Source organism: Zingiber officinale, chromosome 11A, assembly GCF_018446385.1.
Source record: "Zingiber officinale cultivar Zhangliang chromosome 11A, Zo_v1.1, whole genome shotgun sequence".
NCBI lineage: Eukaryota > Viridiplantae > Streptophyta > Magnoliopsida > Zingiberales > Zingiberaceae > Zingiber > Zingiber officinale.
The window spans coordinates 3439915-3456994 of record NC_056006.1 but is presented as its reverse complement, the minus strand read 5'-3'; positions in this window follow the sequence as shown (position 1 = coordinate 3456994).

The following is a 17080-nucleotide window of genomic DNA, read 5'->3' as shown; positions in this document are numbered from 1 at the left end:
TCACGTAAGAATTTATATAAAAGTCCGTTCGAGTTAAGTCATCTTTTAATTAATACATGGGTTCAGTAATTAAATAAAAAATCTGTGTTAAATAATAATAGTCATCCAGAATAGTTGATGTACCAAGTAAATTAATTGGAACCCTCAAAAGCAATGTATTTAGATATATCAGACAATTTATACGACTCACTGATGTGAAATTTATGAAAGTCAACTTAGATTTACATAAGAATTTACATAAAGTCAAATCGAGTTAAGTCATCTTTTAATTAATATATTATTATTTCAGTAATTGGAGAAGAAATCTGTGTTGAATATTAATAGTCATCCAGAATAGTAGTTGATGTGGGTAACTGATACGGTGAGTACGGTGGGATCTATAACGTTAGATTTGAGGTCAAGAAAATTAATTAATATAACAATTAAAATTAAAAAGGGTGAACTTTTGGATTATATTGATGCTATTTCAAAATAAGTTTAGTATCATCATCGAGTATTCTGACTGATTGGACCAAATAGCTGATCAGACAAGCCAAACATATCGCTCGATTGAACTGAATTATATATTCAAATGTAGCGGCCAAGTGTAAGATGGTTGCTCAACATAAATTTCGAGCGGATATCTTGTCTGAGAGAATACAGAATCCTCAACATAAACCCGGGTAGACTTAAAGGCAGTCGGACTCACGAGACTCAGCTTCTCACTATGCAGAGGCAGGACCCTCAGTCTACAATCGATCGGATTTACGGGACCCAGCTCTCCACTTCTCTAAATGCAAGACTCTCAACTAACATCCGCCCTAGCCCCATCACTGGTCAAATATACAAGGCCCAGCTCCTCATTTCTCATGAGTATAACTCCCAGCATCCAGCCGGTCGGCCCCAGTATTGGTCGGATATATGGGGCACAGTTGCCCCATGAGCATAACTCCCAGCATAGAGCTGGTCGGCCCCAACGCCGGTTTGCCCCAGCGTCGGTCGAACATCCGGGGCATAGTTCTCCATATGAGCATGGCTCATAATCTATAGCTAGTCGACCCAAAGCTAGTTGTAGGTGCAGGTTGCACTAATAATTCGGATTTGATGTATGACAAATAGGTTAAAGTTAGATGTGCTGTTTGTCTAACGCTTCTACCAAGTGTGCAAGAGTTAATTGGTCTAAAGGACCTGACACTATGCTGAAATCCAACTAGGTCCGCGGGGCCCGATAGTTGGTGGAAAATCTAACTAGGTCCGCGGGACCTGATAGCTGGTGGAAAATCTAGCTAGTTCTGCGAGGCCCAATAGTTGGTGCGAAGTCTAGATAGGTCCGTAGGAAGTCAGGTTGGGTCAGCAGGACCTGACAACCGGTTGAAATCCAGTTGGGGTTGCGGACTTGACAATTGGCGGGAAGACCTGGTGGGTCAGAGGCAAGTTAAGTGATTGCAAGTGGTAAGTGAATGTAAGCAATTGGAGTAGAGATTCAGTGAGGACGCATTCCCCGTTGAGGGAACTGCAGGCGTCGGTCCAACTTAGTTCCATTTTGGAAGCCTAAGCTTAGACCTTGACTAGATCATGATATCGGGGAGATAAGATCTAAATAGACCTGACCACGGTTCGGAACCGACGGTTCGACGGTTCGGAACCGCCGGTTCGACAGTTCCAGGCAGGTCGACCCTTAACCTTAACCGCCTAAGACGGTTACGGTTCACGGTTCAGAACCGCCGGTTCACGGTTCGGTTCACGGTTCGTCACGGTTCAAGATTAATATGTTAATAAAAATTAAAAATTAAACATTAAACATTAAAAATTAGAAATTAAAATTTATTAAAAAAAGGGCTTGCACTTATTTAAGTTGCCTACGTATCCCTTTAGGGGAATCAAAGCCCACGTAGTTCTTTTACATTTTTATCCTTTTACATTTTCATTCACTTCCATTTCCTGTTCCTGTCGTATTTGTTCCTTCAGTATCAAAATCTTCAACTTCGTCATCTGAAAGTTGCATTCCTTGGATTCTTTTCTCCGCTCTGGTCCAATCGTCCAGTAATGCTTGGGCTTCCAATAAGTCGGGAGACAAAGTTGATCGTCGTTCATCTAATATGTTGTCGCCGGCACTGAACGTCTGCTCCACAGTAACAGTTGACACTGGAGAAGCTAAAATTTCTTTTGCGATCACGGAGATAACGGGAAAGCTTTGAGTCTTCTGTGATCACCACTTTAAGATATCGAAGTTTTCGCTATCTGCTTCATTAAAATCAAAAGAAGTCGTAAAATAATTCTCAAGTTCCTGTGTGGAACTTGAGGATCCCCGTGGACGTTTTGTCCGTTCTTTTAATAAGAGTTGTGCTTTTGTAAGTTTTAAATTACTATTAGTAGTTTGTTGAATTTCAGAAATATTAATTTGTGTTCCATATTTTGCATAATATTGATTATAAATATCATATAAATAAATTCTAACATTATATATAATATTAGCTGGATCAGGGGAAGAAGAATCTTTAATTGGAATTAAAGCATCATAATATAAAGTTAACATTTCTTGTAAAACTTCTAATTTAAATTTAGGATCTAAAGCAAATGCAATTAAATAAATTTCAGGAATTAAATAAAAATATTTATCCTATTTAGTTTTCATAGCTAAGATGCAAGGAGATAAAAATTCATTATTAATATGTTCATTTAAAACTAATACTATATTAGAAAATTTTTCTAAAACTAATTGAGTAGTGGGATAATAAACACCGGAAAGTTATTCGGTTGCATCATTAAATACTTTTAAAATTTCACAAATACTACTACAAATATTCCATTGTTGTGAAAATAAATATATATTAGTATTAGTGTTTTGTGCAAAAAATGAACATAATAATTCTTTATATTGAAATGAATCTTGTAATAATTGGTATGTTGAATTCCAACGTGTTGGTACATCACGTGGAAATTTTTTAGGTCTCATTCCATTAATTTTACAAAACCTACCCCATTGTTTCATTATAGATGGATGAGACCATAAATAAGAAATTGCAATTCTAATTGGTTTAATATAACTTTCTAAAATTTTTAAACCATCTTGAACACATAAATTTAAAACATGGCATACACAACGAATATGAAAAAATAAACCTCCAATAATAGGTTGACAAACAAATTTTAGATCATCTATACAAGCGGTATTAGAACTAGCATTATCTAATGATATTGAAAATATTTTATGAGTTAAACCATATTCTTCTAAAATTAAACATAATAATTGTGCGATATTATGAGCATTATGTGATTCATCAAAAACTCTATAAGCTAATAATCTTTTTTGGAGGTTCCAAGAGTTATCGATCCAATGGCAAGTCACACCCATATATGAATGTGTTTGCCAATGATCACTTCAAATATCGGAACATAAAGAAACTTTATTATCTAATTTACTAAATCCATCAATTAAATTTTTTTTTCCTTGTTTTACTAATTTTTTAATTGTACGAGTAAGTGTAGTCCTAGGAACACGTTTAGCACATGGATTAAGAGATTCTTTACAAAAATCTTCAAATGTGCATTTAGATCCAAAACTAAAAGAAAGATGTTCTACGGAAACAAATTTAGCTAATGATTCTCTTAATTTATTATCCGAATATAAAAATAAACCGGAATCGGTACTACCGTTAGTTGAAGAAAATCTTGATAATTGTGTTTGAGAACGGTCGAGCCCATATTCCATCGGGTGTTTCGTTTCTACATGTCGTTTCAACGACCCATAGCCGCCGCCGGCTTGGAATTTGTAGGAAACATTGCAGTGCTTACATTTTGCACGCATTTCTCCCGACGGAAGAGTGACATTCTCGAAATGTTTAGTAAAAATAGAAGACTTTAGAGGAGGAAGTTCCCGAACCTTAGAAGTAATTGCATCAGTACTTCCTTGTGTGTCGGGTGTCGGATTCGGAAGATGTTCGATCTCATCATCGGTGGATTGAATGTTGGGGTCCTCCTCCCGCGGATTCATTATTTGCTTTCTCCTTCCGAGCTCGAGATGATGCACCTCCGCGGCCTCCTTCCATTGTAATTGAAAATTGAAAACGAAAGCGTGTAGAGATTAGAGAATACGAAAATGAGATTAAGAGTAGAGAAGATGTGTGTGAAAAATGATTAAATAAGCTCTCTATTTATAGAGTTTTGATAGTAACGGACACTAAATCATAGCCATTGATAAAAAAACGGTCAAATGATCCTAACCGTTGAAAAAGAATACCTAAAAAACCCTCCCAACGGCTACGAATCGCCGGTTAACCGGCGGTTCCAACGGCTATGAACCGCCGGTTAACCGGCGGTTCAAGCTGTTTAAAAAAAAAAAAAAAATTTGAGGTTGAACCGCCGGTTCAACCCGCCGGTTTTACACCCAATGAACCGGAACCGACCCGACAACTTGCCGGGCCGGTTCCGGTTCGACCCGGCGAACCGGGTCAACGGGCAACCGGCCCGTTGACCCGGTTACGGGCCCGGGCTAGACCCGGCCCGGGGTCGGGTCTAGATCTAATTACTACTCATATGCTATTATGTTGTGTTAACTCTGTTTTGCAGGATGAACATTTTTTGTTGCCCATGACTAACCTTTTCTACAGGGGAAAGCTGCTAAAGAAAAGGGGTTCGGGTGCTCGGACCAGGCTCACCTGGGCGAGTTGCAGGCACCCAGGAGGTCCAAGCACCCGAAGTCGGTCCAGGCGCCTCGACTCGAAACTTCATTCACAAAGATGATGTGGAACGCATTGATTGGCAAGCCACATGATCCAAGCGGCCGGAGGGGTTCCAAGTGCCCGGAATGGATCTATATAAAGGCCTTCGACTCAGAGCTTAAAAAATACAACAGCTACGACTTTCTCTTCTGCTCGGTGCTCCGAAAAAGCTCCTGCGACGTTGTGAAGCTCCTTCGATAACCTGCGATCAAGATTCTTTTCTTTTATTGTCGGTAACACCATTTTATAGTTATTGTACTTGAAATCTGTAATCTTTTTGAACTATTAGTGAATTACCCAATGAAAACACTCGACGAGTGCAGACCTTGGAGTAGAAGTCGTTGAAGGTTTCGAACCAAGTAAAAACAACTTGTATTAGCATTATTTTTTTTTGCTTTTACTTTCCGCTACGTAACTTAGTTTTTAAAATCAAAATTTTCAACGATCGCTGTTCACCCCCCTCCCCCCCTAGCGAATTTTCGATCCTATAGGTCAGACTCTCTTTAGGAGACAACATTATCAGAGAATTATAACAACTTGTCAGGGAATATGCCATTATTCTAACATATACAGACAACAGAACCTTCTTCCAACCATGGGGAAGCTATCGTACATACTTTGCCATCCGACATACTTTGATACCAAATATTCTCTACCACTTCATTAATGTGGAGGTTATGAGAGACTGTATAAAAGGGGGAGGGGTCCTCTTCGTTGGCTAGATGCACGCATGAAGGCATACACATCTGTATACTTGTGCATTGGCGCTATTGTTACTAGTGTTCATCTTCTTTTCCATTTCACTCGGCCATTGTTCTGATTTGAGCGTTGGAGTATCAGCGCCAGAGACCCCTTCCCTTGCCCTGTGACTAACACTTCCTTCTCTCAGTTTTTGTCTTTGGTGTGCACAGGTCTGCAAATCCTAGCTCCAAGATCACTTAACACCACTTTCTTCTAGCTCAGGGTTTTTGCACGATCAATACACAAGCCACCTCGATGTCACCCCAGCCAGCACACCATCTCCCCCATTTTTAGGCAGGATCAAATTTGACGCCGTCTATGAGAAGTTTGCCTGAATCTAAAATGCGAAGATGGAAAAGGCTGAATGACTCACCACCGTCACCTTATCACAAGAAGACTTAGAGCTGCTAATAATAGCCCGAGCATAAAAGTTAGTGTAATAATAATAAACAACGGTCAAGGGTCTTGTGTCGCATGACCCGGCTGTGCCAATGACAGACCCTCATAGTGAGCAAAGGACTCGAGTGGAAGGTTTGACTGGGTTCCAACCAACTCCTCCTCTGGCAAGCTTCATGAAAATGCACCTGCAACCGATCAACATGTCACCCGTGCCATCCTCCCCCGTCGCGTATCACGGGGCGTTGCTCCGCACACCGTTTGATGATATGGCCATATTCTAGGATGGGTGGCAAGGCTCGAAGTATCATATTCTGGAAACACACCTGCTTGAGATCTTCGAAAGAAGAAAGCTCCAATGGCTAGCATTTCCCTTGAATGAATAAGTGTGCCATTCTCCCAATAAATTTTAGAGGACAGATTGCCGAACTACTTCTACCCTTTGACAATTGGAGAATACGGAGGAGCGACCGACCCAAAAGATTATCTACTTAAATTTGAAAACGCAGTCATCCTTCATCAATATATGGATGACATTAAGTGCTTAGTGTTCCTTACCACTCTTTCTAGATTGGCGCAAAGATGGTTCAGTCAGCTCCTGGTTGAGTCCATTTTTTGCTTCAAAGATTTTCACAAAGCATTCTTACACCACTTTGCCATCAATAGGAAGTATCAAAAGAATAGCCTGAGTTTGTTCGCACTCAAGCAAGGGGCCAAAGAATCCTTGCGAACATACATTAAGTAATTTAACTAAGTGGCATTAGATGTTCCGTTTGCCACTTCTGAAATATTAATAAGCACTTTCTCCCAAGGCCTTTTATAAGGAGATTTTTTCTGAGTTCTGTCAGAAAGCCCCCAGAGGACTTTGACGACCTACTAGGGAAAGTACTCAAATATATTAATGTAGAGAAAGCCCAGGCCGTTCGAAAGGAGGTGACTATCTCAGCTCTGATTGGCCACACCGGTCGACAACCACTACCACCCCCAGAGTGCCCAGAGACTCCTGCCTGAATCTTCCACCAATCCAGGAAGAAAGGGCAGTGCGGAAAGTAAATTAGTCATTGCTTGAAAGGCATAGACATTTTTGTGACTACCATCAATCTACTCACCATGCTATCAGTGAGGGCCATCAGTATGCTAAAAGGCTTCATCCAGCTGCTGAGTCAAGAGAAGCGAATAAAGGATCATCCTCTCTTTCCTCTTAATGATCTCCTCTAAGACATTATAGGAAGTGAATAAAAGATGCTCGGATCAAACATCTGACCGACATCTTCATGACAAGTTCGATCGACAACTCTGAAGTAGCCCTAGTTGCAGGAATTGTAAACAACCATTTCTTGCGGCAAATCCTTTCGGCATCTGCTCAGATATACTAGTCGACTCGGTCATCCCTTCTTAGAAGTTTGAGATTATCAGTTCAAACTATCTCAAGGTGGCAAAAAAAGGCGAATACACTCTCCCCCAGCGCCCCCGCTAACTCGTTCCAGGGCCAACAAGGAGGAGGTAAATCACGGGCGGCTACTAGCCTTTGGAATAATGATTAGCACATAAGGGAGGAATTTACCTCAGCTTTGCCGAGATTCGAACCCCATACCTCATGGTGGCAACACCTCATGCGCTAACCACTAGACCCATTCGAGGGGACAATTCAAACTATCTCAAGATAAGTATGAACTTAAATTTTAGAATTTAAATTTTAAAAATATTTCTTCATCAAATAGGGAGTTCATCTCTCTAAGATATTCAGGTCACACACTATTTCTCTCCAGCTCTTTAAGACATTCAGGTCATATACCGTGTCTCCTCAATTCTCCAAAGCATTCGGGTCATACATCGTGTCTCCTCAGCTCTCCAAGGCATTCAGATCATACACCATGCCTCTTTAGTTTTCTAAGGTATTTGGGTCATACATCATACCCCTTCAGTTCTCCAAAGTATTCGGGTCATACACCGTGCCTTTGTAACTCTTCAAGGTATTTGGGTCATACATCGCACCAATGTCCTAGACTCCTGAGCCGTTCGGCCGGGTTATAAGTGAGCTTACTTTCATGCCTATATTCCAGATTCTCGTACCGCTCGGCTGAGTTATAAGTGAGCATTCTCTCGCGCTTATATCCCAGACTCTTAAGCCGTCCGGTCAGGTTATAAGTAAGCATGCTCTCGCACCTATGTCCCAGACTCCTGAGCTGTCAGGTTGGGTTATAAGCAAGCTTGCTCTTGCGCCTATATTCCATACTCTCTGTTGTTCGGTTGAGTTATAAGTGAACATGCTCTTGCACCTGTCCCAGACTCCCGAGTTGTCTGACCAAGTTATAAGGGAGCATGCTCTCGCCCCTGCCCCAGACTCTCGAGTCGTCTGACCAGGTTATAAGGGAGAGTGCTCTCATGCTTATGTCCCAAACTCCTGAGCAGTATGACCAGGTTATAAGCGAGCATGCTCTCACATCTATGTCCTAGACTCCCGAGCCATCCGACTGAGTGATAAGAGAGCATGCTCTCGCACGTATTTCCCAAACTCTCATGTCATTCGGTAAAGTTATAAGCGAGCTTACTCTCATGCCTATATTCTGAAGGTCCCTTGAGCGGTCTGCTAGAGGGGGCGCATAGCCCTGCAAAGAAAAATGAACCTTCCTCGAACTTTATAGCTTTATACTTAACACTTGTATAAACAAAATAAAAGAGTAAAGAGAAGAAGCACGAAGAGTTTACTTGGTTACAACCGGGGAGGTTGTTAATCCAAGGAAGATGAAATCACACTAAACTCTCCTTCAGGCGAAGAAACCTCTTTATAACAATTAAAACACTCAGTTACAGAACAAGACTAAAAAGAAATGAATCACAATTGTTGTATCAAACCATTAGGACCAGGGCTATATTTATAGCTCTGAGTGGGGTGCCTGGAAGGGTTCCAAGCGTTTGGGAGGGAATAAACTTTTATCTCTGTCACAACAGAACGTGCCACATCGTGTTTTAGATAAATTCCTTCTCCAGTCACCCAGAAGGGTTCCGGGCGCCTGGATTCCGGGTGCCCCGGACAGGTCTTGGCGCCACGGACCAAAAAAATCAGCTTTTGTTGATTTTCGATCTCGATATTCCGCTCCATTTTGCTCGCTTTGGTCTGGGTCTTCCCCTCTAACTCTGCTTGCTTAGGTGATCTCGGCCATCCAAAATAGGGCTAACCCGAACCTAACTTTCGACCTTCTTGAGCAAATTTTCGCTCCGGCTTCTCGTCCCTTGGAGACACCGCGCGCCTCGTTCTCGTCCACCAGCGTACTCTTCCGTAGCATCTCATCCCTCGAACGCACTGAGCTCGTCGGCTCTCTCCCGTGCCATCCTTCTTGATAGCTGCATCTTTCGCTCGATTTCCTATGCTTCTAAGTTCCTATACACTTAGACATAGGGGTTAGAAACCAACAGAACCTAACCTAACTTGGTTGATCACATCAAAACTACCTTGGGGTACTATAAATCTTCCCCTTTTCAATGTGAGCAACCCAAGTTAAGATAGGGTAATCAAACATAAAGAAACAATAACAAGGTAATAAATTTACAACTAAATAATTTGTAAAAAAAAAAATTAAATTACCCTCCTCCTAGACTTAATCGTCCCTTCTCCCCCTTTGATCACATTAAATAGGGTACTTTAAAACGATTTTGGAAGATCTAAATTTAAAGTTTAAAGAAAATCAAAAAATTATGAAAGGTTTAGTTTCAAAAACTCTTAATTAAAATTTGAAGTTTAAGTAAAATTTCAAGAAATTTACATTTTGAAAAAGTTTTCTAGCGAAAATTATCAAAAAAAAAAAAATTGTTTAGATAAGATTTCAAAGAAAAATAAATTTGCTAAAGCACTTTAACAAATATGATTTTTATTAATTGAATTTTTAATGATCAGAAATTTTGATAGACAAATTAAAGTATTTTTATAACTACTAAATGCTTAATAGTTAATTAATTAAATACTTATTTCAATAATTGGCTTTCAAGCTGTGGCGAGGTACTATGCTTTCTTGGATATTGGAATAATAACCACTTTCTAGACAAAGTCTTTTAAAGAAATTGAATATTTAATTTTCTCTCTGAAAGCCCTAAGTCCAAAAATAATCAACTTAAGCATGTTTTGACACCCAATATAGGTTTCTTCCTACTGGGTTAATTAAAAATTTTCGAGGAATATACTTTCTAGATAATTTTCTAATTTTCTCTTGTAATATCTAAATTGTCAATTTAATCCTTTATAGCTCCCAAAGGTTGAAGCAGACAAATTTGAACATGCAAAATTTTTTAAGTTTTCTATTTGATCCTTTAAATTTGCATTCTCAATTTTCAATTTTTCATTTTCAGTTTTAATTTTGTTGAGATCTTCTAGTTAATAAAAACCAGCTAAGGTTGATTTTAAATTTTTATTTTTTTTCTAGCTTACAACAATTTTTTGATAATAGTTTTATGAACTGAAATAACTTGTTAGGAGGAAGAGACCGTACCTGACTTACCTTGTCGATCTCGTAATCTGAAGTATTGCTTTCTTCCGATGTTGCTCCCCCTTCATCGATGCTCATTTTGGATGAGCTTGCTTCGTCTTCATCTCCTTGGTGACTTGCTACTAGCGCAAGTCCGGCGAAGGCTTCTATCTCCGATTCGGATGATGTGTCATCTTACGTTGCCTAGATTATACTTAGGCCGGGCTGACTTCTTATTCTTGTTTTTTCTCTTCAATTTTGGGCAGTTATCTTTAACATGACCTTCTTCATTGCAGTGGTAGTATCTTACTTTCCTTTTTCTTTTTGTACCCTGTGCTTGCTTAAATTTATTAGATTTAAATAATTTTTTTAAATTTTCTTACTATTAACACCGTTTCACCATCATCAAGTGATGTCTTGGAATCTGGTTCGTCAAATTTAGGTTTTAAGGCGTAATGTTTTTCCTTGATTACTTCTTTAGCCCTACACATCTTGACTCATGAATTTCAAAATTTGAAAAAAATATTCTAAAGTGCTTACCTCTAGATCCTTAGAGATAAAACACGCATCTACTAAGGTCGACCATTCCGGAGTCCTAAGAAATATGTTAAGTGCGTACCTTAGCGAATCTCGGTTGGTTACATTTTCTCCGAGATTCGTGAGTCTAGTGATGAGCTCCTTGATTCTTAAGTGAAGGTGTGCAACGGTTTCATCTTCTTTTAACCGGAGGTTGCTGATATGCTTCTAAAGCAGGTCCTGTCTTGCTAGTTTTTCCTCAAGATCCCTTCGTGTAGTTCTAGGAATTTCTCCCAGAGCTCCTTGGCTGACTCGTAGGCTCCGATCCAATTGACTTCTTATGGCGGTAAGACACTCAGCAGATAAAACTCTGCTTTGCCATTTGCCACGAAGTCAGCTTGCTTCTTCTTCGTCCATTAATATTCTCCTTTGTCTTTCGGAGTTACAAAACCATATTTCATAAATTTAAATAATTCAAAATATGTTTTAAAAAATACTTTCATCTTTTTCTTCCAGCTAGCAAATTGCCCCTCGAACTTCGGTGGATTGATGATCGGTTTGACTATCTCATGTGCTTTGTTTGACGGTTAGTCCTCTTGAAGTAAACTTGGCTCTGATACCAATTGAAGGTCCCTTGAGCAGCCGGCTAGAGGGGGGTGAATAACCCTACAAAGAAAAATGAACATTCCTCGAACTTTATAGCTTTATACTTAACACTTGCATAAACAAAATAAAAGACTAAAGAGAAGAGGCACGAAGGGTTTACTTGGTTACAACCGGGGAGGTTGTTAATCCAAGGAAGATGAAAGCGCACTAAAATCTTCTTTTGGCAGAGAAGTCTCTTTACAGCAATTAAAGCACTCAGTTACAGAACAAGACTGAAAAGAAATGAATTACAATTGTTGAATCGAACTATTGGGACCAGGGCTGTATTTATAGCCCTGGTCGGGGCGCTTGGAAGGGTTCCAGGCGCTTGGGAGGGGATAAACTTTTATTCCGTCGCAATGAAATACGCCATGTCGCATTCTGGATAAATTCCTGCTCTGGGCGCCTGGAAGGGTTCCGGGAGCTCGGAGTCCGGGTGGCCCGGACAGGTCCAGGTGCCCCGGGCCGAAAAAAATCAAAATTTATCGATTTTTTGGTCTTGGTCTTCCGCTCTGTTTCCACTCGCCTTGGTCCGGGTTTTTCGCTCTGGCTCTGCTTGCTTGGATGATCTCGACCATCCAAAATAGAGCTCACCCGAACCCAACTTCAGGCCTTCTCGGCTCCAGCTTCTCGTCCCTTGGAGATGCCGCACGCCTCCTTCTCGTCCGCCAGCGTACTCTTCCGTAGCACCTCATCCCTCGGATGTACTGAGCCCATCGGCTCTCTCCCGTGTCGTCCTTCTCGCTAGCTGTGTTTTTCGCTCGACTTCCTGTACTCCTAAGTTCCTTGTACACTTAGACACAGGGGTTAAAAATCAACAGGACCTAACCTGACTTGGTTGATCACATCAAAACAATCTTAGGGTACTAACATATTCCATACTCTCGAGCTGTTTGGCCGGGTTATAAACGAGCTTACTCTTGCACCTATGCCCCAGACTTTGGTGTTGTTCAACTAAGTTATAAGCGAGCATGCTATTGCACTTAAGTCTCATACTCTTGTGTCACTTGGCCGAGTTATAAATAAGTATGCCCTCGAGCTTAAGTTCCAGGCTCTCAAGCAAGTTCGCTTATAACCTGGCCAAGCAGCTATGTTATAAGCCAGCTTGCTCTCTCGCCTATATCCCTGACTCTTGAGCTGTTCGGCTGGGTTATAAGTGAGTTTGCTCTTATTAGGGTCAATTTGTAGCTAGAGGGGGGGGGGGTGAATAGCTCGTCACGCTTCATTGGGTTGCTTCGTGATGATGATTTGCAGCGGAAATAACTTAAAGCAACACTTACAATGCTAACACAAGGATTTACTTGGTATCCACCTCAAGAAGAGGTGACTAATCCAAGAATCCACACATGACACGCACTCTCCACTAATAAAAGTACTCCTTCTCGGTAGCTACCGGAGGTGGAGAAGCCTCGTACAACACTCACACAACATACAACTCAATGTAAGAAGAAAAATACAAGAACACAAAGGAAAAACCTCTTCTTTCTTGACCTTATTGTAGTTGATCGCCTCTTGAACCTTGGAAGTGCAGCAGCACTTGTCCCAAAGAGCTTCCAAAAACTGCGGAGAGTAGACACAGAAAGTCACGTGAGTTGGAGAAAAAGAACTGTAGCGTTTAAACTCGTCGTCGCCTTTATATCTGCGCTTCTAGGGCTCCCAATCGATTGAGCCTCCTCCCAATCGATTGCCATGTCATATCTTAGCGATCTTACTCGTCCAAAACCTGTATCCTGCGTAACGGTCATATCCCAATCGATTGACCAATCGATTGGGGAGGCTTGAATCGATTGGCTGATCGATTTAGAGCACCTTTGTGCTCTGCTGGAAAAGGCCTGAATCGATCGACCAATCAATTCAGGCTTCCTCGCGTCTACATGAGGAAACCAACCCCAATCGATCGACTGATCGATTGGGGACTCCTCTATACTCATGACATTTGCTTCCCAATCGATCGGCAGATTGATTATGCTAGCCTTCACTCACTAGAACAACATGTGAGGTTGTGAAAAACGTACGGGTAATTCCTCCAATCGATCAACTGATTGATTGGACTATAATTCAATTGATTGGTTGATAGATTGACCTCCCTTTGACTTGCTTAACTCAAGTCTAAGATTTCCAAACCAAACATCCAGTCACTCGTGACCTGTTGGGACTCCTCATGCCTATATTCTGAAGGTCCCTTTAGCGGTCTGCTAGAGGGGGCGCATAGCCCTGCAAAGAAAAATGAACCTTCCTCGAACTTTATAGCTTTATACTTAACACTTGTATAAACAAAATAAAAGAGTAAAGAGAAGAAGCACGAAGAGTTTACTTGGTTACAACCGGGGAGGTTGTTAATCCGAGGAAGATGAAATCACACTAAACTCTCCTTCAGGCGAAGAAACCTCTTTATAACAATTAAAACACTCAGTTACAGAACAAGACTAAAAAGAAATGAATCACAATTGTTGTATCAAACCATTAGGACCAGGGCTATATTTATAGCTCTGAGTGGGGCGCCTGGAAGGGTTCCAAGCGTTTGGGAGGGAATAAACTTTTATCTCTGTCACAATAGAACGTGCCACATCGTGTTTTAGATAAATTCCTTCTCCAGTCACCCAGAAGGGTTCCGGGCGCCTGGATTCCGGGTGCCCCGGACAGGTCTTGGCGCCACGGACCAAAAAAATCAGCTTTTGTTGATTTTCGGTCTCGATATTCCGCTCCATTTTGCTCGCTTTGGTCTGGGTCTTCCCCTCTAACTCTGCTTGCTTAGGTGATCTCGGCCATCCAAAATAGGGCTAACCCGAACCTAACTTTCGACCTTCTTGAGCAAATTTTCGCTCCGGCTTCTCGTCCCTTGGAGACACCGCGCGCCTCGTTCTCGTCCACCAGCGTACTCTTCCGTAGCATCTCATCCCTCGAACGCACTGAGCTCGTCGGCTCTCTCCCGTGCCATCTTTCTTGATAGCTGCATCTTTCGCTCGATTTTCTATGCTTCTAAGTTCCTATACACTTAGACATAGGGGTTAGAAACCAACAGAACCTAACCTAACTTGGTTGATCACATCAAAACTACCTTGGGGTACTATAAATCTTCCCCTTTTCAATGTGAGCAACCCAAGTTAAGATAGGGTAATCAAACATAAAGAAACAATAACAAGGTAATAAATTTACAACTAAATAATTTGTAAAAAAAAAAATTAAATTACCCTCCTCCTAGACTTAATCGTCCCTTCTCCCCCTTTGATCACATTAAATAGGGTACTTTAAAACGATTTTGGAAGATCTAAATTTAAAGTTTAAAGAAAATCAAAAAATTATGAAATGTTTAGTTTCAAAAACTCTTAATTAAAATTTGAAGTTTAAGTAAAATTTCAAGAAATTTACATTTTGAAAAAGTTTTCTAGCGAAAATTTTCAAAAAAAAAAAATTGTTTAGATAAGATTTCAAAGAAAAATAAATTTGCTAAAGCACTTTAACAAATATGATTTTTATTAATTGAATTTTTAATGATCAGAAATTTTGATAGACAAATTAAAGTATTTTTATAACTACTAAATGCTTAATAGTTAGTTAATTAAATACTTATTTCAATAATTGGCTTTCAAGCTGTGGCGAGGTACTATGCTTTCTTGGATATTGGAATAATAACCACTTTCTAGACAAAGTCTTTTAAAGAAATTGGATATTTAATTTTCTCTCTGAAAGCCCTAAGTCCAAAAATAATCAACTTAAGCATGTTTTGACACCCAATATAGGTTTCTTCCTACTGGGTTAATTAAAAATTTTCGAGGAATATACTTTCTAGATAATTTTCTAATTTTCTCTTGTAATATCTAAATTGTCAATTTAATCCTTTATAACTCCCAAAGGTTGAAGCAGACAAATTTGAACATGCAAAATTTTTTAAGTTTTCTATTTGATCCTTTAAATTTGCATTCTCAATTTTCAATTTTTCATTTTCAGTTTTAATTTTGTTGAGATCTTCTAGTTAATAAAAACCAGCTAAGGTTGATTTTAAATTTTTATTTTTTTTCTTGCTTACAACAAGTTTTTGATAATAGTTTTATGAACTGAAATAACTTGTTAGGAGGAAGAGACCGTACCTGACTTACCTTGTCGATCTCGTAATCTGAAGTATTGCTTTCTTCCGATGTCGCTCCCTCTTCATCGATGCTCATTTTGGATGAGCTTGCTTCGTCTTCATCTCCTTGGTGACTTGCTACTAGCGCAAGTCCGGCGAAGGCTTCTATCTCCAATTCGGATGATGTGTCATCTTACGTTGCCTAGATTATACTTAGGCCGGGCTGACTTCTTATTCTTGTTTTTTCTCTTCAATTTTGGGCAGTTATCTTTAACATGACCTTCTTCATTGCAGTGGTAGTATCTTACTTTCCTTTTTCTTTTTGTACCCTGTGCTTGCTTAAATTTATTAGATTTAAATAATTTTTTTAAATTTTCTTACTATTAACACCGTTTCACCATCATCAAGTGATGTCTTGGAATCTGGTTCGTCAAATTTAGGTTTTAAGGCGTAATGTTTTTCCTTGATTACTTCTTTAGCCCTACACATCTTGACTCATGAATTTCAAAATTTGAAAAAAAATATTCTAAAGTGCTTACCTCTAGATCCTTAGAGATAAAACACGCATCTACTAAGGTCGACCATTCCGGAGTCCTAAGAAATATGTTAAGTGCGTACCTTAGCGAATCTCGGTTGGTTACATTTTCTCCGAGATTCGTGAGTCTAGTGATGAGCTCCTTGATTCTTAAGTGAAGGTGTGCAACGGTTTCATCTTCTTTTAATCGGAGGTTGCTGATATGCTTCTAAAGCAGGTCCTGTCTTGCTAGTTTTTCCTCAAGATCCCTTCGTGTAGTTCTAGGAATTTCTCCCAGAGCTCCTTGGCTGACTCGTAGGCTCCGATCCAATTGACTTCTTATGGCGGTAAGACACTCAGCAGATAAAACTCTGCTTTGCCATTTGCCACGAAGTCAGCTTGCTTCTTCTTCGTCCATTAATATTCTCCTTTGTCTTTCGGAGTTACAAAACCATATTTCATAAATTTAAATAATTCAAAATATGTTTTAAAAAATACTTTCATCTTTTTCTTCCAGCTAGCAAATTGCCCCTCGAACTTCGGTGGATTGATGATCGGTTTGACTATCTCATGTGCTTTGTTTGACGGTTAGTCCTCTTGAAGTAAACTTGGCTCTGATACCAATTGAAGGTCCCTTGAGCAGCCGGCTAGAGGGGGGTGAATAACCCTACAAAGAAAAATGAACATTCCTCGAACTTTATAGCTTTATACTTAACACTTGCATAAACAAAATAAAAGACTAAAGAGAAGAGGCATGAAGGGTTTACTTGGTTACAACCGGGGAGGTTGTTAATCCAAGGAAGATGAAAGCGCACTAAAATCTTCTTTTGGCAGAGAAGTCTCTTTACAGCAATTAAAGCACTCAGTTACAGAACAAGACTGAAAAGAAATGAATTACAATTGTTGAATCGAACTATTGGGACCAGGGCTGTATTTATAGCCCTGGTCGGGGCGCTTGGAAGGGTTCCAGGCGCTTGGGAGGGGATAAACTTTTATTCCGTCGCAATGAAATACGCCATGTCGCATTCTGGATAAATTCCTG